The sequence below is a fragment of the Melozone crissalis genome, unplaced genomic scaffold, assembly GCF_028551555.1.
Source record: "Melozone crissalis strain CALT ecotype California unplaced genomic scaffold, PUWL_Pcris_2 ptg000004l_1, whole genome shotgun sequence".
NCBI classification, from domain to species: Eukaryota; Metazoa; Chordata; class Aves; order Passeriformes; family Passerellidae; genus Melozone; species Melozone crissalis.
In genome coordinates, this window is record NW_026535782.1 from 102,733 (window position 1) to 125,682 (window position 22,950).

Consider the following 22,950-nt stretch of genomic DNA (forward strand, 5'->3'; position numbering starts at 1 on the left):
CTTTCAGCTGGCACCCTGCCCCAGACCTAGCTTCAGTGCTGTGACATACCTTGCAAGGAAAGGCAGCTTCTGGGTTGTGGGAGAGGATGCTGGTAGGTAAAGCAGGAACTAAGGGAATGCTGGTAAAACTGGAGATACTCTCTGGAGAATTTTATCACCCGCTCCCTTCTGAAAGGGCTGGTGGAATTCCAATTCAATAGGGCATCTGCTGCAAGCACATAGAGAGAAAATCATAAGCTAGCAGTTTTCCCAGGTCTACTTCCTGGGCCCATGGATGTTCCTTAGGAAAATCCCATGGGATTTTCAGAGAATGTGGGTTTGGCTGCTGCTCCAAAGTGCTTTCTGGAGAGCTTTATTAATGGCTATGGGGAAGAGCAGGGAAGCCAGCTGAAATACGAGGGTGTCAATAGCACCTATTGATTGAGTCTGAGTTCCCTTGGGCCAGAGCTGCTGCTTAGACAGACACCATAGGCAGAGTGCTTGGCAGGCTGACTCTGCCTTCTGAGGCCAGGCTTCATCCTGCAGCCAGGAGCAGGGTGCTGCTGGGAGCTCCTCACTGCACTGGAAGTAGCCAGTCCTGAGCTCCTGTTGCAGCCCACAGTGTGTTGGGGATCTGGGCCATAAGAGAGCCCTCTCCCCAAACAACCCTTGGTCCATCATGCCTTGCCAAGCACCAGCTAAAACCTCAGCATACACCAGCTGGGCAAGCACCAGTTATTATTTGTATTAATTATTCATGTATTTCCATTTTATTTAATAACTGAGTTACAACTATTCATATTACTGTCTCCTTACTCCAGCACTTGCACAGACTCAAAGGGCAGATGATGAATACATTTAATACTCCCTCAAATGCAAATGTTTTTGTTTGTTTTTCAATGTTTACTTGCTTGACTGGAGCATTTCACTTGGGCCTCATACCCCAGTTAGTTACAGCAGACTGCAAAGTGGGATTCATGCCTGGGTAAAGGTAATTTGCTTGCTTTACAACACCAAGATAAATACTGGTCTGAAGCACCGTCATGAGGTCAATCAGGTCTGAGATTTCAAATGCCAAAAGATTTACAATTCCATCCTGACAGCCCCTCTGCTCCTCCTCATGTTTTCCACAGCAATAAGACTCATTTAAAGCTTTAAATATGGGAAGCAGAACAGGAGTCATTAATTTTACTTGCACAACAGCATTCACTACTTGTAAGGCTTTGACAGCCTCCTGAAACCCAAAGGAATTCAGATAGCTAGGGCAAGGAATGCTTACCAATACCTGCATTGGAAGGACACAGGGGTCCTTTCACAACCTTTTCAGGGCTGAACACACATTTTTTTCCTGCAGGAAGCTGACAGTGATGAGAGTATGTAGGATGCTTTACCACTACATTCACACGATGCTACTTAATTTCCCATTTCATCTTGTTCAGCATAATCCCTTTGTGTTTCTTATATCAATAGAACTGCAGTGAACCAACAGATTTCTTCAACATTTTGCAGGATGCTCTGCCCCTACCACCATACTTAATACCTATTGTTTTCAGTAAGACAAATAAATTCTTTAAATGTTATATTTGCCACTTAGAAGGAAGTTGACTGTGTGTTTTGGGGGATAAGATATTCAATTGCAGAAAGATAAACACATATGCGTGGAGCTGAATGCTTTTGGAAACAAATTCTGTGGGCTTTCATATTTGTATCACTGTCATGATTTTGGATGGAAAATGGAAAACTTGTGATGAATGCATAATAGGCCATTGCATTTCCATCTGAGACAGAAGGAACGTGTTCTCTTCTTCAGAAGGGAAGACAGATGAAGGCAGGCAAGCTGCAGAATAAAACAAGAATTAAGTGATAGCCTCTTAATGATCATTGTTCTGCTATCTGTCCATTATCTGTCTGGGTGTAGGTAGCAAACACCAGATGAATTTAAATAAAATCCATTACTCACGCTCACTTACAGACGTGATGATGGGAGTTGCTTGACAGGTCTTACACAGGAAACTCAGATGTAATTGAGCCCGGTGCTCTGTTGATTCTCCTTCAGCAAATTCTCTACCTGTGCAGGAATATTTTAAGACCTCACTAACTTTGACAGAGTGTTAGGCATTTTTTTTTTTTTTGCTTATTTGTGTTTTGTATCATTATTGGGTCTCTACAATAACAGATGGTGAAATCTCCCGAGTAAGCCAAATGCCAGCGATTTTCCTTACAGGATGTCATGCAAAAACACTAACAGCTCGGTTCCTATTAGTACTAGAAACTCATGGGCCAGCTCTAGCATCTTTTAAAGTTCCTGGGTGTCTTTGGATCAGCTCCATAACACAGCTGAATGAGGCAGGCAATCTGCTTTATACACTCCTTTATTATTCCCAAGGTTTCTGCTGAATATCCTATCAAACAGGCTAAAAATCTCTCTTCAATAGCACTTTCTTTTTAGAATACACAGGTTATTTTAGAGTCAAGTAAAATCAGGACAGTTTTGCAGGTAAATTTAAAATACCGATTTGTTTTTCCTTCCTGAACCAGGGACTTCTCACTTCTGAGACAGCCACTGCTGGTGGTTTGTGTTTGCTGGTAGCAAGCAGTTAAACAGTTCTACAATTGCACTTGGCATAGGTGACAACCAGCTTGGCCAGGTTTGTCTTTCCTTGGTCTTTTTCCTGTGCCTCTTGCTGTGCCATATTGAAGGAATATTGCTTAATGGCTATAATGGGATATTTACGTCTATTTCATGCTCCTAGATCTGTCCTAATTGACTCTTTTCTCTCATCATGATTAACTTATCATCTGCTAATCATGAAATCTCAATGGAATTCATAGATCTCTGTCAAGTCTGAGTGTAGGGACATTTCTTTGTCCCTGCAAGTCCCATACTCCCCACTGGTTATGTGAAAAATATTGGAGTCCTTTCACCAAATTCATGGGCTTTGAGAGTAAGTTTGGATGTATTTATAAAATCCACAAATTTAGATTGTCTTCTATTTATATTTAACTGCATTTCATGTTGAAATCCTTATTTTCAAGTGCACATATCTATTTATGATCACTTTTAAAATTACATTTCCTTTTGAATGAACTGTTGGTGGTCCCCTAACAAAGAGGGGTTTGCTTTGTTGGATCTCTTATCTGAACAGGTCCTGAACTGGGGACCGGGCCTGAGTCTTTTCATTGTACTTAAAGAGAAAAGGGGAGAAATGCTTCTCTTCTCCTTCTTGGTTCCTCTCCTGGAGGAGATAACCGAATGTCTGACAAACACTGTATTTTAAGCAATATAGTTTAAGTGCAAGCAGGGGTCCTAAAGGGGTGACATGCCCCCTGCAATAGGCTTCAAACACTCTCCAAGAGGGAGTCCTTCCCTCTTTATCTCTGGGACTGAATCCTGAGAACAGTCAATAGCCAGTAATGGACACTGAGTGACACAGCAGCAATAGGGACAGGATGTCTGTCAACTTCATACAACCCAGTTATGTACAGATATTTGTGGATTTTAGCTTTCTTTCCTCTAGGTCCCTTGTTTTTCTGAGAGGTAAGTCCTGAACTTATCCACTTTGGCATTTTCCATGAGAGAGGAGAGAGGTAGCAGAGACAGAGGAAAGGAAGCATTTCTTATGAAATTGCTTCAAGGAGAGTTAATTTTTTTTTGACTGATGTCTGTGAAGTTTTCATATTTATTCAGAAGGAAATCATGCTCAGCAATTGTCATTACCTCCCAGAGAAATGCTGCTTTCTTTGAAGGTATATTTGACACATATTGTGTCAAAGCTCATGGTCTCTCAGACATGACATGTGACAGCTGAAATTATTTGACATGCTCCAGTTAAAGGAATTGAGAACCAAATTCCCAGGGGCTGTGGACAGTTTCTGTACATAAAGCTCTCTTTGAGTATAAAGGAGATTTTTCAAAACCATTCAAAATCGGTTTTTCCTGCTCTCATAGAGTTAATTCTGGATTCTTTTGATCACCAAGGTAGTTCTTCAGTATATCTGAGCCAGTTTGGCTGAAATGATCTTAGCAAATAGGATGGGTCATGGACCACTCTGATCTGGATACCATCTGACACAGCTGTGCTGTGCCATTTCAGAGAAAATCTCTGGAGCTCCAGAACTGGCAGGTCCCATCCCACAGATCTGATGTGAATGCTGCTGGGGCTAAGGTGGTCTCCAGTCTCTTCCCAGGAGCTGTGTTGGGAGAGTTAAATTGGTCAAACCTCTGTGGCTGGAGACTGTTTTAGCCATTAAATGACACAATCATATTCTGGTGTCTGTCACTGTTTAGGAGCTGTAGCTGCAATCTTTGAGCTCCTCTGCCACCAGTACAGATGATCAGAACTGTGCACAGTCCTTGCCTTGAGGAGCTGCACCCTCATATGTATGGCTGTGTCTGGTCTCATAAATCAAACCTCTGTGGGACCACCCTGAGGCAATGAGATCATTGGGCCACAGTAGTGGGCACTCATCCAGCTGCCTCTGCCAGCCTCTGGAAAAGGGAGCCCATGTTGTAAATATGCCTGGTGAGTGTTCCCCACTATGTGCTAAGTGCCCCCACACATCAATGAATTATTCAGAACAATGCCACGTCCCAAAAGAACCCCAGGGATCATTCAAGCAATTTCTCACTATGGGCAATCAGGATTATATTGTCAATGTCTTTTCACTGGCACTGTTTAGCTCATTAGTAATACAAAAAGTCCTCACCACTTCTGCTGGAGAAATCTTCCCTGATGCATCCTAGCACTCAATTTGCTTTGCTAATGGCTGCATCAAGATTGTCCCTGGGCACCATGCCCCTGTTGAGGAAACTCATGTGCCTCTTCCTACCAGGTCTCAAGTAAAAACTTCCAGGTGCTAACTGAAATTCCTCACACTTTCCTAAAGTTGGAACTCCCAGTCAGTGAATACAACTTCCAGAGTACAGACAGAAAGGGTATTTCCTGCATGTGCAAGGTGGTGTTGCTGCCATTGCACAGGATATAATTTGAAACTTGTATATAATCCATGTATTATGAAAATAATAATTGAAGTAGGTGTAGGTACAGAGAAGGACTACTGCAAAACACAGGGGACTGATGGGGCTGCTTTAGGGGAGAACAAATGCGAAGAGAACATGTTTAGCTTAGTAAAAGGAAAACTGAAGTTTTTGACAGCTATCCATGGACACCTCAGGGGTCTGAGCACTCGGAAGGGAGGAGAGTAAAAGACATTTCTGGAATTAGAACAAATGACTGTAACCTGGTCCTGAATAAACAGACAATGGAAATTATAAGGAAGTTTCTAAACAGCAGAGGAATGAAGTTTTGGAAAAGGTTTCTGACCGCAGGAATAACAGTCAAAAAAGCAAAATTTAAGAGGGAGCGGAAAAATTCCAAAGAAGGGATAATATGACCTGATGGTTCATGACAGCAAGAACTGAACTCAGTGACCAAACTCATCCCTTCAGGTCCTATCTCTGACAATCTGAAAAGTATTTAAGAAGACCATGTCCCATTGATCTGCAATGACAGAGAAGGTGGAGATTGAGTCTCAATCTCTCCAGATCTAAATGCAGCAAGATACCCTTGAGCAACAGTCCTGCCATTCCATTTAATAGCAAAAGAGCCCAGGAATAGCTTCTGTGGTGACAGCAACTTGATTTACCACAGTTGTGAAAGAATGGGCTGAAAGAGTTATTTTTCCTGAGCTGTAGTATCTTTTTTCCTGGATATGTTATAAACATGAGAAATAAATTGGCAGATATCTAGATACAAATTTTAAATCAATGAGATCTGAAATGCAAGAGCTTTTGTATCCAAATGGCTGTTTCATGCCCTAAATTCTCTGAGTTGTGCTTAATTCTTGCAGCACATAAGGCATGTAAAAACCACCCACTCACTACTTCAGAGCCATTTTTCTTCATCTAAATGAAATTTCTTTAGTTCCATTCATCTTTACAGCTCATTCAACAGGTCCCTGTGCAGCAGTGAAGGGAAGCATGTTTCAATGTGCTAATCCAGCTCGGAGATGGATTAATTGACTCACATGCCCCTCTGATCACTAGCCAGATGTCTCTCCCCAGCTGGCAAGCCTTACTAATTTTCTTGTTGTTGCTGCTGTTGTTAATTCTGGGTCTCCAGCCAGCGGGGGCTCAATCAAGGGCAGCATGCCCTCTGCCGACATTTTGTATTCTTTGGTCTGCTTTCCCTTGGGCAAAGACATTCAGCTGTGGCCCTCCTTCCCTGGCTCCTTGTCATCTGGCCTGTGGCCCCTGGAGAGAGCTCTGCTGGTGCAGTTGCACTCGTGTATCCGGCACATTGGGCCACCACAGGGCTGTGCTGGGAATATTCAAGGTGGGTGAAGGAGGCATACGGGGCTCAGAGGGCCAGATCCAAGAAGTGACCCAAAATTTCAGGTCTGTGCATTGAATATTTTTTTTTAAAAATAAAAGACTCGTGACAAGAGTTAGAAAAATTTCCTTTGTCAGGCATGAAAGGAGATTTCTGTGAAATTATATGAGATAGAAGTCAAGAATGCTTAAGAGGGCTGGGCATGACTAAAGCAGTTGGGACAATGAACTGGGGATCAATGTAACATAAAGACTGGTTTGAAGATGGAATTTTTATGTGCTCCAGGCTCTACTCCAGAGAGTACTCTACTCTCTACTCTTCTGTCATTGCCCTGATGTCTTGGGCAAGACACTTCACTACTCTGGTACTTTCCAATGCCTATGAGAGTTTGGGCTACTTTTAAGGTACTTGCTAATGAGCAAGGCAGTGTGAAAATGAAATATTTGCATCACTGAACATACAGCCATGTATTTTCAGTGTGAAGGCTTCTGCCATGACTTGCAGTGATTTGGCCAAAACTATGATGTTACCACATGGAAAGGTGTCAATTTTGGCCAGACTGTAGAACATTCTTTCCTCTTATCCCATTGCTTGTCTTGGGTCATCACCATGATCACATTAAGTAGAAACTTAATGTACAAGAATTGGACTGGATGGTAAAACTTTTATTCACCCCAGCAGCAAGGAAGTCACTCAATAACTCGCACACAGGTTATCAGCAGTGGTCACTGAGGGAGGGCAGCTGAGAGCAGAGGCAGCAGCAGGAATATTTGCAGATTTGTACTATTCAACACCAAAACCCTGAAATTCAGCTATGCACACAGCTGAGCATTCTATGAATTATAAAGATAGAACACTGGTTTTCTAATTTCTCACTAATGGGGGTTATTTATCCCAAGCTGTAAAAAAAAAAAAAAAAGGAATTCCTGGATTATATGAATATTTGCCTTTTCTTTCCCTTTTATTTTTCTTTTTTTTCCATTCTCCCTTCCTAAAATTAGTTCAACAAGATAGAAAAGAAAAGCAAACACTTCTCCTTTCTTTTTTCATTAGAAAAGAAGTAGCAAAATATTGTTTCATGACAAGGTCAGAGGAGCACAGCTTGAGAAGAGAGAAGTAAGAAGTTCAACTAAGGTGTGAACATTAAGAATTCAGCTGCATTTCTATGGGCCCAGCACTTACTACTCCTACTAAAATTGTGGATGAGCTCGTTTCTGCAGCATCTGAGCAGTTGCTTGCAATTCATAGGTGTGTAAATAAGAAGAAAATCTCACTCCTGTAATTTAGTATCTTTGGTCTTTTTTTAGTTTAAGTACATTCCCTGTATAAATCTCTTTCCAAAACCACAAATTTCTTCCCACATCAGGCATAGCCCCAGGGAAGTTGTTTTACAGGGAAATAAGGCTTCGACCTTTGATCACTGTAACCTGGCTTCTCACAATCCTGAAAAAAACAAGTTTCTAAAAAATTGAAATGTGAACAACACACACCATCAATATCAATTACTGCATTGTTGGGTGGTAAATTTTCCCCACAGGGGGTGAGCAATTCACTTGATGTACTTGGCAAAGGGTTTGATTCTCCTCCCCACTGGCAGCGAGGTGGTGCTGACAATCTCTCTGTTCTTTGATGGGGCACAGAGCAGAGTGAGGGAGAGCAGAGTCAGACTCAAAGCTCTGAGAGTGCAGAGAAAAGCCGGCTCTGTCAAGAGAGGATTTGTGCAGTCTGAACAGCGAGCTGCAATCTTTGAAGAAAAGACTTCAAAGAGAAAAGGAGAAAAGAAACAATGTCTAATCTTCATACAAATGTGCTCAGGGGTCTCTGAAATTTCAGAAACTTCTAAAATCTAAGAATTAATTATCACTTGCCAGAGGGAAGCTTTATTCACAGGTAACAGTTACAGCAACCCGAGTCCTCTAGGTGTAAAACTCGTGCAGTTATATTCAACTAAAGCTCAGTAAATCACCCTCCTTCCTTTTGGTGTACTTGCACACTTTCCAAGTGTTTGATGTTATGCTTCACATTGTTTATGTGTGACACATGACAGCAGCTCCTAAAATTTTGTCTTTGAAAGGAGATGTACTTGGAAATATTTTGGTACAAGAACTGTGACTCACAGGTTCACATAAAAACGTGCAATAAAGCAACGCAGCTCCTCAGCTCCTGTAGAGCAGTACAGCCCTGTTGGCTTCTGTTTACTCCTGGAAAACACAGGACTTTAAGTAATTTTTCAGCTTCACAGCTGCATAAATAACGAGGAGCACTGGGGGTGACTAAAAGCAAAGCACTGCTGCTCTGATTCCTCTTAGCAGAATGGAGTGTTTAAAATGACCTTTAGGCCAGGTATCCAGAATATCTCAGCAGCTCATAGATTCTCATTCTTCGTTCTTATATTACCCTTTTGTGTAATCATTCCTCATATTCATTTTACACTTGAAGTCTGAAAGCTAAGGACATGCTATTGCCCATGGTTGCAGGGCAAATTAGTGGTGAAATGAAGAATTAAGCATTTAAATACCTGGAGAACTCAGTTACATGATGGTGTTACTGTGCTCAAGAAATTGAATGATTTATTGTGGATGTCTGACCAGAATCATGGTAGGTGTAGTTTAAGGGTCATGGTAACGTGTAGTTTAAATCCTGCATTTTCTGAAGCTGAGGGTGTGAACCCAGCTGGCTGGCGTGGCTCAGCTGCTGCACAGAAACACATTAAACTGCAATAACTTGATTGTGAATCCCAGCCCTCTCTTTTTAAAAGCTCTGTCTGTCTTTCATCTTTCAGACTTCAATGAAAACAGCTGTTGCAGAAGCTCACGAGAGAGCTGTACCACAGCAGGGAAACAGCTCCCTGACATGAGCAAGAGGGCCTTCAGACCCAGTGCAGCTATATCTGGTATAAAAATAAAAACTCACCTCTCCTAAAATATCAGTAAGCCAAGGCACCTGTACTGTCAGGAAAGGAAATGGAAGACAGAGACCATGTCCAATGCAGCTACTTTGAAATAACTAAACCCTCTGGCAGGATTGGAATTGCTTCATTTTATGTTTACATCCATATGGCTTTTGGGGTTAAATAGAACTTGATATTTGTCCTGACATTTGCCCACCAGCAGCCAGGAGATGTCTGTGACTTGTCTCCCTGTTCCATGAATACTTTGCATCCTAATAATAAGTGGACCCGACCATTGTGTACCACCAGCATTACCAGAGATTGCCAAAAATGGAGTAGTTTGTAATATGGTTTCGTGAGTGTGATGGCACTTGGTCAAAGGTTGGACTTGATGCTCATGCAGATCTTTTCCAGCCTTAGTGATCCTATCATTCTATGGTCTGCCTCCTCTTGGGAGTCACTGGCCACCCCAGAATATCTAAGTAACACAGAGGCATTGCATTATCCCCAGTTAGCATCCAGAAGGATGCAAAAGGACAGTTTGATCCTGGTGTTGCATTACAGGCAGGGCTATGGGTGTTTGTTTTCACAGGAAATTTTCTTCTGCGAATAATCAGAAAAATCTCAGGCAGTCTCCTCTCGCTGGCTGTGGCAGCTCCCAAGACAACAAAACCAAAGGTAATCGATGCTGCCTCTCCCTCCAAATGGGAAATGTTGATAGATATCTCAAGCATTTGTTTAACTGTGGATAGTTGACACAGCTTGTGAGAAATTATTCTGGGAGGAAAGGAAACCTCCCAAACTCCTCCACTTTGTCCCCGGCTCCTCTGGGCTCCTGCTGATGGCTCTGCATCATCCCTCCAGGAATGTCCCTGCCAGGGCAGAGTCCTGCAGCCCTTCCTGGAGCTGGAGTTCTCCTGGAGCTGGGGTGCAGGAGATGCAGGGGATATAGTGTTGGGATTTTTAACTTGTCAGAGTGACTCTGAGAAAAGTTTCTTTTCTCAGCTTGGCGCTTGGAGAAGGAGTCAGAGCTCTTAATTTCTTGGTCTCAAGGTTGTTTATTGTTCCTTATCTATAAAAAAATTTTCTATTAAAAAAAAATGCTGAGGTCTGTCTAGCAGGACAGTTCTAGGCACTCTGCTTGCCCCTGGGTGGTGTTATGTTTTTATACTAAAAACTACGTATACAATGTTTACAATTACTTTCCAATACCTATCACCTATGTTAGACAGTGAGCTTCTACTCTAAACCAGTCTGTAAGTGCCAACATCAGCCAGAAGATGGAGGCCAAGAAGAAGAAGGAGAAAGGCTGGACATGCCCAGATTCCTCCATCTTGCCTCCTGAACCCCCATACCAGAAACCCCAAAATCTACTTTTCCACCCCATGATAACATCACTATCGTTCTACCTAAACTGTCGTGGTTTGCTGATCTTCATCTAAGGTTGGTAATTTGCTCCATGGGTCATAATCAAACTCACAGGTGTTTTGGGCTCTGTGCCAGGGTCTCTGAGCCCCCTGGCAGGGGTCCTGGCCACCCTGGACAGCCAGAGGGATGCTCTGGGTTCCCACAATGAATGGATGCGCAGGGAACACTCCACTCTCCCGGATTAGTGGGACCGAGCTGGGACCAGCCCAACTGGGGGAACTCAGGCACACTCCGGCCGTGAGTGAGTTCCAACCAAACCTGGCAATCTGGTACTCAGCTATTTTTGCCCAGTGGGGGATATCTGCTGTGTTTGTTGGAAGATTTTTTGGTGTCACTTTTCACACGCTCGTTGTAATGCATTGCCTGAGGCATAATTAAATTCAAAGGGCATGTCTGTGTTGAAAGGGAGGGTTGCAATTTGTTGCTGTTAGGATTTTTCATTAAAAACCAAGCAGTTTTTCTGACTGGCAGGGACAATGGTTGCAGAACAAAAATGCTATTAAATAAGGAGAAGACAAAAGCTTTGCTTTATTCTTTCTTTCCTTTTATTTTTTTTAATAACTACCTGCCTGACATCTCCACACTGACTTTGAATAAAGTACAGCATTTAAAAATAGTGGTACTGTTAGAGGAAGACGAGGCAGAGAAAAGAGGAGCCTTGACATTAAGGGAGGTCTGGCAGGTGATAGGTATATTATATGTACCAGATTATATGTGTATATCTATCAAAACACAGAAATATCTGTAGCTGTGTGTGTGTGTATGCGTTTTATCTCCAGAGGAGAAATTTGCCTTTGCTGCTGAAATTTTCCTGAAAGCTCAGTTAATTAGTTCTCATAATACCCATAGAGTCAGACTTCAGTATCATCCTTATCCACAGATGAGGAGATAGGAAAGAGCACAGAGAGAAGGATGCACAGAGAGATTAAGGGATTTCTGCTACAGTGGATTCAGTGCAGAGCTGGGAATTCAGTCCAGCAGGCAAAATCCTAACCCTATTAAAAGCAATGGGAGACTAACTTATGAGAAGCCTGGATTTGGCAATTTTTGCTTGCTTTGTTCAAACCTCTCTGATCTATTCACATCTACATGTGTCCTGATGATGCTTTCAGAACAAAACTACACCTGTGACTGTGTACAGCTCCTGGTCAAATCTCAGCTGAGTTCCTCACTCTCAGAGCTTCAAAACAGAGGCTGTTTCTTTGAGGGACTCTGTACCATACATTTACGTATATCTTAAAAATAGTCTGGAGTGATAAGTGAAGTAATTTAAGATCTTCCTAAATAGACTACTATATTCTCCCAGACCACCAGGGTCACAGAACTGAAATTTTACATCCCTAGTTGTTATATTCCACCTCACAGTGCTCTCAAAAATGACTGGAGGGTTTCAGCTAAACAGATGAGCTACTTCTAAATTAGATTGGGTAAAGAAAGCTCATTAAAGAAAAAAAATAATAATGTCCTCATTTTATAATGGCTTTGTTGCCTTCTTGCTTATATACTTGTTCCAGGGCAGTATTTTCATGTTATTAGGGTGTTTTCAGCTCTTATTTTTAAGCTCACTTCATTAATGTTGGTGGAACACTTTGAAGTAGAAAATGTGCTAAGTGGTATCACTGACACACTTTCAAGGCAACCCTTTTGCCTTCCCAGAGGTCACCTGAAGCAAATTTGTCACACCTGCACAAATGTGCACAAATTGGTGCTGGCAGTGGAGGGACAGATTTCCCTGAAAAGTGCTGCAGCAGCTGTAAGCTGGCTGCAATGCCTGGAGGAGGATTCCAGCAGGAAGCTGGGGTCTGCCAGCCTTGCTGTGAGGAGTCTGGCAGGGAGGCAGCTGTGGAGCAGAGCTCCACTGTCTGATACTCATGTGCTGGATAAAATTTCCCTAAACTCATCTGGAAGTCTCCCAACGGCTCCTCCAGTGCTGGGCACCAAATGTGCAATTTCTTTTTTCCTCAAAAGCTCTGTAATGGAATGAGGAGTGTGGGAAGGAGCACAGGGTTCATGTGGGAAAGGCTGCTGTGTTGGGCAGGAGATGGACCTGCTGCAACATCCTTGAACATGAGGGCAGTTTCATAGAATCACAGAAAGACTTTGGTTGAAATGGACTTTAAAGCTCATCTGGTTCCCATGGCCTGCCATGGATAAGGGTACTTTTCACTAGACCAGGTTGCTCAGAGTCTCATCCAACCTTGTCTTGGACACTTCCAGGGATGGGGTGTCCACAGATTCTCTGGGTGACACTCAAGTAAAGAATTCTTCCCCAACATCTAACATCTATGTCTTGCGGCTTGTCCACCGACCAGAGGTTTGCCAGTGGTGCATTTCTGTTGCACACCAGGATTTACTGCTCTCATCCCTCCTGCCTGGAGCATCCCAGGGCACAGGACAGGTTTCTAACCTGAGGCGAAGGCTTACCTGTGAAGAGTGCCACCTAAAGAGTCCTATGGCGTGTTTGACAAGTCTGTGGCATCAAGGTTAGTCTTGAAAATCACTGAAACTGTGGTCTGGCTACCTGTATCCCTTCCCCACCCCTCCCTGGAGTGTGGGATCACAGGAAGGGTCCTGTTGGCCTTGGGGTATGGTTTGGACATGGACAGTGCTGCTGGCAGTGTGAAATGGGAAGCTGTCCTGGCACTGCATGGCAGCCTTCCCTCTAACTGCAATAGCACAGCTGCCCTGCTTGCTTGTGGCTCTGATTTGTTACCTTGTCATATTTCAAAAGCTAAAGCAGGTTGAGCTTGGTCAATGTTTAGATGGAAAGGTCTCCAAGGAAAACACGAGAGCTAGAGGAAATGTTCCCTGAGTCAGAGTCAGGGCAATAATCCAGTGTGGTGTTAAGGATGTTGCTTTTGGCCTGATTGCAAAATCAATGTATGGGCCACTTGCCGTCTGTGGGGAGGGACTGTAATACCCAACATGACTGGGCAATAACTGGCTGGTCTTTCTTTTCCTACAGGGGTCAACTCTACAGTGGTGTAAATTGGATGAAATGAAAATGATGAATCTGGCTGATTGCTTTCTCTGTTTTGTCTCATTACTTGGATTTAGAGCTTTGGTTGTTTTCCTTTGTCACCTTCCTTTGTATGTTTCATAATTCCTTAAATGGCATGGAATGACACAAAATACAAACATTTAGCAATTTTTTTCCTAATAAATTTCCCAGCTTCTGGAAATCCCCAACTTAAGGGTCCTTTTAAAGGTTGTGGGTTTTTTATCTGCCTAAAACTATTGTTACGTGGATTTGAACTTTCCCTCATCACTCCCACAGAATTGTCTGAAATCCCAGGCTGCTCACAGTGGTCTGCAAGGCTGGATCCATTATCTACCAGTTTCTAATACTGAGCATCACCTCTGTGTCTGGCCCTCAAAGAAAACCAGCCACATCTCTTACTATTATCCCTGTAGATGTTGTGTTTCAGATACTGGACTCTGTCTGCCAGTGTCCTGGGACAGCGCATTTCCCACATTGATCACACAACTTTTTGAAATGGCGTCCATCAAGGAACATGGACATTTTTCTCCTTGAAGCAAGGTGCATGTAATAGAAGTCACAATCCCTTTTGTAATAGTAAAAACTATATTAAAAGAGCACTGATCTGAATTTAGGAGATAATGAAGATGAACAATTTCATCCATGCACCAGTTTGGCCTTTCATGTTTTTAAACAAAAATCTGTTTTTCATCTATCCTCCATTTCTAGGACAAAAAGAAATAATTTTCCATGACATGATTGAATTCAGATGCCGTATTTTCATCTCCTAATTCTTTTTTTTTTCTGGTTTAACAAACCACAAATTTGAAGTATGAAAGGTGCTAAATGATCTCATACTAAAAACTGCAAAGCAAACAGATCATCTCTACCCATTCTGTTATTTTAGGTGGTCATTTCAAGAATGAACCTACCAGACAGTTTTGAGGATGGCAAGGTGTTTTAAAACCCATTATGCAAAGACTCTGTGACTGTAGTAATGAGCTGTGGCCCTCCACTGGGAAAACAGAGCCTTGATAAGCACACTACAAAACCCCTGTCAGGAGTACAAGTGCTTTGAAGAGAGTATTGAAAGGGATTTTGCTTCAGAATATAAGAAAGTATGTAATGTGAGATTTCTCAAAGGAGAAGATTATGCTTTATTTGGGCTTTTCTATACAGATTGAGGAACAGAATGTGAGAAAACTTCACAACTTCTTTAGGAACACAGATATTTTCAGGCTGGACTGCACCCAAATCCAATCTAGCGCAGCATCTTGTGTCAGAGAGAGGCCAGCACCAGATGCTGCAGGAGAAGGTACAAGAGCATCGGAACAGGTCATGTTTCTACAAGTGGGGAAAACATCTCCCTAATTTCCAGTTATTGCTGCTGCTGTTATGTGTAGATTTATTTTCTTTCTACAGCACAAAAATTAAACAGAGGTGTCCATTTCAGACTTTGAGGATCATTGCCCAAAACATTAATTGCTTCCTCCCAGTCATACACTGAATGACTATAATGAAGCCAGGAAACCTGACTCCCACCCCTGCATTCAGTAATTCCAGTGGATATTTCCAGTAGAGATCCCCACAACCTGGGATGTGGCATGGAAATGCCCATTCTCCTTTGGCCACACAGCTGTCAAGGCAAATGGGAATCTACCCTGTGGTTTTGAGTGAAGAACTTTTTCAGCAGGTCAACACCAACCTCCCCCAGCCCTCACTGAGGAGATGTGGGCCAGGCTGGGATTCTTGGTGGGGTTGGTGGGGTTCTTATTGGTACTGGCTGCCTCACAGATACTGTACTGACTGATTCTGGGCAAGCTGCTTCTCATCTCTGTGTTGTCTCTCCAGAGCAGAGATACTGACATTTCCCTTCTTTGAAAAGCAGTGTGATTGACAGCTGTGGCTAAAAAAGAACTGTAGAATGTACCAGAAGAGATTGTTTCTTAGAACTATCAGCTCCACCACTGAAACTTCTTAAAACCACCCACAAAACTCTTCTGTAGACAGAGAAAAACACATTCACCTCCATGCAAAGCTGTTCCTTCTGTTCCTCTTTCAGAATTATCTGAGCCTTTGACTTTTAATTCTGAGCTTTGGGCTTCTTTGTTGTGAATTTTACTATTATTGAAAATACACAACGTAAACTCAACTGTGGTCAGATCCTTCATTGAGCTGCAGTGGAGGAAGGGCACTGGAAATTAATATGGTTGGCATGTCTGCCTTGTTGTGAGGATAGTGTTTTCATGTTCTTTTCCTTTCTTCCTCAGCTTTCTTCTCTTTTGTCTGTGCCTGCCTCTTTCCCATTCCTTTCACAGCCGCTATTTTTGCTCCAAGCAAAGAACTCAGTCATGCTCTCACTCTCTCATGGGCTCTGTGTACACTTGAGGTCAGGCTAGCAAACCTTACTGGTGCCAAACTTTGCACCCTTCCCTTGCCCTTTTCAAACCCTCTGCCTCCTCACAGTTTTCTGCCCCCTGAGTTTTGCCCATGCTCAGGGGCAGCACTGCTGGCACACCTGGCTGGGCTTTGCCTGGTTGCTCCCAGTGGCTCCAGTGCAGAGCTCCTGCTGGACACTGGGCCACTCTCTCACCTCTCCTCTGATGTATTTTATCTGTTCCAACCACAGGATTCTCAGGGAAAGGGACAGTCTGTTACTCTTTGTCATCACCCACTGTAGCACAACGGAGCTCCCCTGGGGTTCAAGGCACCATATGCTTCTTTAAAAGGCACAATCTCTTTGATGTGCCCTCGTTTTCCTCTGAACTCACTTCACCCTCATGTCCCTTCTTCTCTCTACTGTTCTTTTAACAATGTCTTCCTTCTCAGCCCTTCCTTTTCCCCCATTCCCTTTGCCCTCCTCCAGGGCTGTGCTGCCAAGCCTGGGGCAGCTGTCCTGGGCTGGAGATGGGGCTGGGACCAGGGGACAGCCAGGATCTGCAGGAAGAGTTGAGTCACTCTGTCTCCTCTCCCTTTTGAGGGGACAGGGATTTGTCTGCCTGAACCTCAGTGGGCAAGGACCTAAACAGAAAGAAGAGGCAGAGCTCATCAGAGGTGGCATGGCTTGTAGAAAAAGCTGTGTGTGCAACAGGGAGCAAACCTGTCTGGGAGGAGTGTTTAATGTCTGATTTTCAGAGTCTCATAACTTGGAGGCCTGCAGTAATTTTGTTCATTTTCACTGCCTTCCATTTTCTCATATCTGCCCTAATCTGTGTGTTTCTTTGTTGCCACATTTCTCTTCACAGAGAAAAGCACGGCACAATTCTTCCCAAGGGTTTCTGAGATTCACATTCTCTGAACCTCAGAGAAAGGGAAAACACAACTCTTATCACTTGCTGTGCCTGTGTTGTGCTAAAGTAGAACGTAATATGGAGATTGTTTATCCAAAGCGAGGATGTTTTGTTTCCTTGGCCTACCAGGGCCAAATGTGTAAGAGTGTGTGTGTGTGAGTGTGTGTGTGTGTATTGGGACTGTTGGCTGACAGTCATGAGATTCTGTGCAGTGTGAGCAGTTGTGTGCAAAGTTGAGTTCTTGGCAGATTCAGTTTAGATGAAACATATATGGTATAATATAATAAAGTAATTAATTAGCCTTCTGAGAGCAATGGAGTCAAATGCATCATTCTCTCCCCTTTGTTGGAGTTGCCTTTGTTTTACAATATTTCCCTTTATAGTTTTGTCCAGCTGTGTTCAACCTTCTTCCTACCATTCCCATCAGTGTGGCCTATGGGCTGCATCATTCCAAGCAGTGTTCCTAAAGTTCCTTGGGAGGGGTGCTCCAGTCAGGCAACAATTAATTCCTGTATCTGTAATTTGTTTATCTTTTTCTGTAGAGTCTTACAACAAGCCTCAGGAGAGGGATATAAATGATGAATGCAGGTTAATAACGCGGGAGTCTGCGGAAAATTGCATTAAAATGGCACAGCAATAACGGATATAAAAACAACTGAAGCATGTGGTAAAGTCCCTACGATATAAAAATATTTCCACTGGTAATATACATTATAGTTTGTGCTAAAAAAAAATCTGAAATTTTAAAGTGATAAAAAATTAATACCTCCAAACTTCTAGTGAGAAGAAAAAGATTTAGGTAATTTCAGCAATTCCAGTATATTGTTACCATAGGTGAAAAAAACAAGTAAAATGGGTGAACTTAATCTGATTTGATCTTAGTAATTCAAAGGCCTGGAACCTAGCTATGTGTAACAACAGAGCTCCCTCTGTCACCAGTGCAGAGAGGCAGAGACCTCAAGGGAGACAGGTTCATCCCAACTCAGAAAAAATGCTTAAAAAGCAGGGCACTGTCAGTCCCTGAACTGGAGGAGATTAATTCATTTGGTCTTACATAGGCAGGATGTCCAACCCTTCCAACAGCTACACTTGGGAGCCTCCTCCTTCCCAAAGCTCCTTTGAAAAATGACCTCAGGTCACTACAGGCAGCCCAAGATTAGCAGAACTATTTGTAGTTTCTGGTATTCCAAAAAGGAGATGAGAACAATTCTAATCGCTTAATAACACAGAGGCAGCTGATGGATTTCACTGGTTGCACTGGAAACTCTGCCAGATGTGAGATGTTGGAAGCAGAGCTACACACTCATCAGGATGCTCACCAGCCTATATATCATCTTTGGGAACATTTTGTGTGCCTGCATGAGCTGGGGGAAGCTGCCTGTGTGAGCTGATATCACAGAGGGGTTTCAGGAGACCTGCCACAAACCTTCAATCAGGCAAACAAACTGGTGGAGATTTTACCCTCTCATGCCAGTTCATCATTCTGCTTTAACAGGTGGAAAAAAGCTGTCAAAAAGTGATGTGGGAAGCCATCACTAACATGGAAAGGGAAATCTGCTTCAGTTTTTCTGAGTAATAAACAGAATGAGGACTGAACACAGTCTTGGGGGCACAAACCGGACAAATGTGTAGGACATCCCACCCAGCAATCCCAAACCAGGCCATGTTCTGTGTCAGGACACAGGCATTGTGGAGATGTGGCTGCCAGGATGATGGAAAAATGATGGGAGCTACCTGCTGAGCTAAGGACACAGGAAGGGTGTGTAATCATAGTGAGATATGCTTCCACTGATACACTTCATCATAAATAGTGCTGGTGGTGGTTTTTGAAATGATAAAAAGGCGCCGGGTAAATCCTTTGGCTGGAGGTGCATTCCTAGGGAGCCAAGAGTGCAAAATCCCACTTCAATAGGATAATGTAGAAGAAAAAACTGCCGAAAAGCATTTAGGTGAAGAAAAACTTAATCCATATAGTTGTCTGTTCTTCCAAAGCATTAGCCAGAAATCCCTCTAAAATGCTGTTTTTCAGTGTGTGTTCTGATAGCTTTGCTATCAGTCTGCTTGTAAGGTTTTGGGTTTGGTTTTGGTTTTTTTTATAGTAAAATTTCAGTTTTCAGCCTGTGGGTCTGTGATTCTTCATGGGTCTGTGATTAACTTCCTGATATCTATGCTTTTCTACTTGTTTGAGAAACACAATCCTAATGATAATATATTTTATTAATATATTATTTTATTAATATATTTTCAGCAGACTCTGATTCTAGAGGGAGGAATAGGAAAGTTTTAGCAATAAGGAGTGAAAACCACTGGTACAAAACCATTGTTTTTGAACTCAACATAAGAAAATTGATAAAGATTCCTCTGGGCTTTTATTTTTTTTTTAATGGCAACTCCTTGATTAATGGAATTTCACCTACTCTTGCATAAGGAAAGATTGAAATGCAGAGAAGGTTGATGGTGATAATCATTGATAATGTCAACAAAACCATTGTTATTGTCCAGAGAGTAGTGAGGAAAGTGCTGAACTGGAGTTCAGATTGCCATTTTTATTGTACAAAATATAAATGTAGCATTGAACTCTGCAAGTTCCCAGCAGGCTGTTCTTAGATAATCATGGCATCTATTTTAGTAAAATGCAGATTTTGAGAGTGCTTTTATTATACAGCAGGATGGCTGATCTATAGAAGAAATGTTGCTGGATTTGCCACAGCAATCTGCAAGACACAACATCACCAGCCAAGTGGTAAAAATATGAGGACATTAAAGATATTGAGGATTCCAAGTGATCCAAGATGAGCCTGCAAAGTGCATTTTCTTTTGCCTATCCTGAGTTTGCTCAGTGGAATAAAAGTCTGTGAGGTAAAAATAGTTCACAAAAAGAGAAAATGCTTTCTCCTCGGTGTTGTCTCCGTTCCTCACTTCCTACAGTTTGAGATGAAGTTTGTGCTGAATATCCAATGGAGAATTAGCAGGTGGAATAGAGTTCAAAGTCCTACCCTGCTTAATACCTGCAGCATTTCTCAGCTCTCAGAACCAAACCAAACTACAGAAAAAATCATCCAGGAAATAGAGTGTCAAATGACCAGATAAAACCCACAATCAACAGGAACAATGAGGCAAAATCTAAATTTTTGAGTAAATCATGTGGAGAATCATTGAAATCACAGAGCTCAGACAAAACTTTATGAAATTACAGTCTTTGCTGTCATCTTAATAATCTTTAGCTGCTTGTTCATCTGTATTTGTGGAAAACATGGCCTTAACTCTTTCAATTAGTTATGCTAGTCTCTTTTTAAAAAGATAGTAGCATCTTCAATATTCTCCTACAGCTGTTTTGCTTGACTATGACATATTTATTTGTCACAGACAGATGTCCAGAATTATGAAATGTCTAGCCTAATTCGCAATTTTTTTAACACAACGTGACACTAGGAACTGAATAATTTTTAGACGTGAGTTCTGTACCTCTAGTTATCCACTGACAGTTGGGATTTATTTTAAAAATATGTTAACTCTGGGCTGGAGCAGTTTAAGAACAGTTTGGAAGTAGTAATATATGAGTCATAAGGAGAGCTGCTTCCTGGTTCTGTGAGAACTTTTTGACTGATTTAAGCAGTAAATATGAAGCCTGGTGAGACATAAACAAAGGTTTAGCTATAAAAACAGCCCCCTTAGCCTACTTAACTACAGCTATGATCACAAGAGGGTTGGTACTAGTAGATTTCTGAATTCAAATGGTACAAAAGAATAACTTGGTCTGCTTCCCTGATATTTATTGTGCTGTAACTCAAAAGTTATTCAGTGAAAATCAGTGGAGATCCTTCAATTTCATGCCAGAGATATATTTTCAGCTGTAAAAACAAGAAAAAATTACATTCCTGGGGCACAACGGGAATATGTTAATATTACATTTCAATTATTGTAATTAAATTCTAGATTAGGAAAAAACCAAAACATGAAAAACACTAATGCAACAGCAACATCCTGGTGGGTAAGTCCTGGGGGCAAAATGTAGCAGGGTCAGGGCTGTGAGCAGTCCCTGTGTAGGTGCAGTGGCTGCCTGTATTGTAATCAGTCCTCTGCCACATTAACAGATATTGGGGCAAAGGTGTGTGGTCACAGACCCTTGGTACAAGGACAGAACAAAAAGGTGAGAAATTTTCCCAAATCCTTGAACCCTGAAGTTTAATACACCCAGGCTATAAGACTGGAGCAATGCAGATGGTGTGTTCTTTTGAACTTCAGCAGGGGAATGTCCTTATAATTGTAAAGCACAAAGCAAACACAAGGCCAGAGGAACACCTTGAACTGATCAGTAGGACAATTTTAGTATTTAAAGGAATTAACTATTTTAACCAAAATCACATCCATTGAACAGAAGATGGATGTTATAAAGGCCTTGTCCTGATCCTGTCAGTATTCCTGTCTTTTGGGGCTAAAAGTTAGCTGACTTGGTGAACAAGTAGAAAATCCAGCAGGTGGAGCAATCTCTGGGAATCTCCAGGAGGCTTTGACAACACCAGGAATGAGTTCTCCTAGCTCTAATTGAGCCAGCTTCAGAATGAGAGACATTGAAAGAGTGAGAGAGGAGGAGGAATAAAAGGTAGCTTTGAGAAGGAGAAAGGAGTACACGAGGAAAATCATGAGAATCCACTCCTGGGGGCTTTAGGACTCAGATTCCTGCTGTTTTATGCAGAAAAGGCAAAGTCGAGACTTTAATCTGGGACCTTCAAATGCATGGCAGATTTAACAGAAGGCAGCAAAGGCTAAAGAAAGAAAAGAAAGAACTCAACCCACCAGGCACCAAATTTAAACTAAACTAAACTCTGGTGAACTCTGTCATGGAATCTGTGCTCAAAAAGGAAATTAGGGAACCCGAGGTCTCAGGGGCTCTTGACGTGAGGAGGAAGAACAGGTATTTATGATACTGCAAACGCCTCTACATGAAAACTGCAGTCTAGCAGAAGTGACTTTCTGACAGCACCACTTGGAAGGAAATGTATTTGCTTTAATTTGTGCAGTGCAACCTCCTCCACACTCAAACCACAGAAGCTCTGAGCCCACATCAACTTTATGAACAGGAAGCAGTGTTTTAGTTTAAGAATGTTAAATTTTTTGGCTTCAGAAATTGTTGCTTCAGTCTTTATTATAACCAAGATGAAAGTTATCACATATGCATAGTATGTAAACTGAGAAGAGTTTGCATATATGAGTAACTTAATATTGGACCAATGTGTTGACACTATGACATGACTGAAAGAATAACTTAATGTTTTCTGAAAGGTCTGAAATGCAAATCTTTGAAATCAACAAGATCAAAATGAACAGTGAGCTTAGACTTGAATGCTTGCTAGGTTTTCTAATATATTTCTTTCTCACTTTAACGGAGTTTTAATTTGGCATCCCTGAAGATTATGGATGGCTAATTCACATATCTACTAACTAAAGGCACAGGGGCCATAACTGACTTTCCAGCTTGGCTTCTTGTATAATGCAAGCAAAAAGATCTCCTTGTGTTAATTCCCACATCAAGACTAACAGTTTAGCACTAAGAACTTAGGGAGCTTTGCACTGGGTTAAAATAAAGGCTCCTGTAGCCCATGTCTGTCATTATTCAGTCTCTGACAGAGGCCATCTACCTACACTTAAGGAAGTGTAATAGTGTGAGAGATCCTCCTCAACAAAAGTGAGTTGTTGCTTTCATGTGTAGTTAAAAAGTCAAACCTCAATAGAAAGGCAAATTCTGAATTCTGGGACAGAAAATACATTTTTCAAGGCAAACTTATCTCCAAATAATAAAGATGGCATTGTGGGATCTCAAACACACTTTGCCTTCTTCCTATGCATTGCAGAGAGAAAAGTGTCTCTTTTTGGAACAGAAACAGAGCAGACTCTTGTGGAAATAAATGAGGGAGGACAACTTGGCAAGAACCAGAGAAAAAAACAGCAGCACCATGTTTTCCTCTCTCGCTGACATTGCACCTTGTTTGAGTTCAGTTACAGAGCAGGGTGTGAATAAAGATATGACTAAAATTCCAGTCCTGTGAGAAA

At 42.1% G+C, this 22,950-nt stretch overlaps 1 protein-coding gene across 3 annotated transcripts in view; it reads right to left on the minus strand.

The window, feature by feature from the left end:
* GRM3 (glutamate metabotropic receptor 3) overlaps nucleotides 1-22,950 on the minus strand; it is a 104,093-nt gene that overhangs the window by 63,235 nt on the left and 17,908 nt on the right. Inside the window, exon 2 of one of the 3 annotated variants that reach the window (XM_054280180.1) lies at nucleotides 1,950-2,047. The exons of 1 other annotated variant lie outside the window; for it this stretch is intronic. The gene's annotated coding sequence lies outside the window, so the exon portion shown is untranslated. Of the gene's footprint in view, nucleotides 1-1,939; nucleotides 2,048-22,950 lie in introns of all 3 variants that reach the window. One more of the 3 variants, XM_054280189.1, reaches the window with a different exon arrangement.